The sequence below is a fragment of the Theobroma cacao genome, chromosome 3, assembly GCF_000208745.1.
Source record: "Theobroma cacao cultivar B97-61/B2 chromosome 3, Criollo_cocoa_genome_V2, whole genome shotgun sequence".
Taxonomy (NCBI): Eukaryota; Viridiplantae; Streptophyta; class Magnoliopsida; order Malvales; family Malvaceae; genus Theobroma; species Theobroma cacao.
The window spans coordinates 11,585,599-11,586,922 of record NC_030852.1 but is presented as its reverse complement, the minus strand read 5'-3'; positions in this window follow the sequence as shown (position 1 = coordinate 11,586,922).

Here is a 1,324-nt window from a genome sequence, read left to right as displayed (position 1 = left end):
TATATATATATATATATATATATATATATATATATATATATATATATATATATACATGTACACTGTCGCCGCCTTACTCAGCTCATGTGCACTCCTTACACGCACAAGGCAATATCATCATGTGCACTCCCTACACGCACATTTCAATATATCATCATGTGCATTCCTTACACGCACATTTCAATATCGTCATCATGTGTACTCCCTACGCGCACATTCAATATCATCATCATGTGCAGTCCCTACACGCACATTTCAATATCATCATCATGTGCACTCCTTACACGCACATTTCAATATCATCATGTGCACTCCTTACACGCACATTTCAATATCACCACACGCACACCCGCCCACATCATTACCAACATGTGCACTCCCACGCCGCACACCACCGGCACCATCATGTGCACTCCCACACCGCACGTGCACGGTTATAACTATTATACAGCATTATCACTCAAAGCATAATACACATATCCACATAATATAGGAACACATGGTTTCATTATATCACATATTTTACCACATAAAAAAATTTCATTAAGGGCTTGTTCCCATGCACGTTTTAAAGAAAAGTCCGATAAAATATTTTTGGTGATTCAATTAAACATGTATGCATTTATCCCAAAACATTTTAATACAAGTTCACTCACCTTACGATAGTGGGATATTACATCGCTATTAGTTCGGAGGCGTATCTAGCTATTTCTACTTACTGGTCACTCGTTATTTCCTCCGGCACGCCACCACAGTCTACTATCTTTACTTTTGCACTTCCTACCAACAAATCCAATTTCAATAATTTTAGTGCTTATCATTCCCATTTTCCTCCTTATTCAAACATTAGTATCATGTTAATAACTCATACTATGCTAGAATCACCACTTTCCTCACTTAACATTGCATATACATATACCTCTCGACACATTTTTATCAAAGTTGCCTTTATCCTTTGCTTGCGTAATTCTTTAAATTATAAGTATTGGCAATTTGTTTATTAACATCAAGTGCCCATTTCAACCTTTCCAACGATCTTTATTCAAATTCATCATATATTTCTCAACATAAACTACATATACGACAGCAACAATCATTCTCACTTTTACTCAATTATTTCCAAGTTTATATGCATCATTATCTATCTAACTTTCAATACTTTGTTTCTCAATTCTCCGTCCACAATATTCCTTTTTCATTTCTTTCAAATAACATGCCATACAAACTTAACAATTTTCAACTAGCTTATGCAAATAGATCCTTTCAACAACCATAATTCATCACAATATTCAACTAACCGTAGGCTTTAAAACATAGTGTTAAG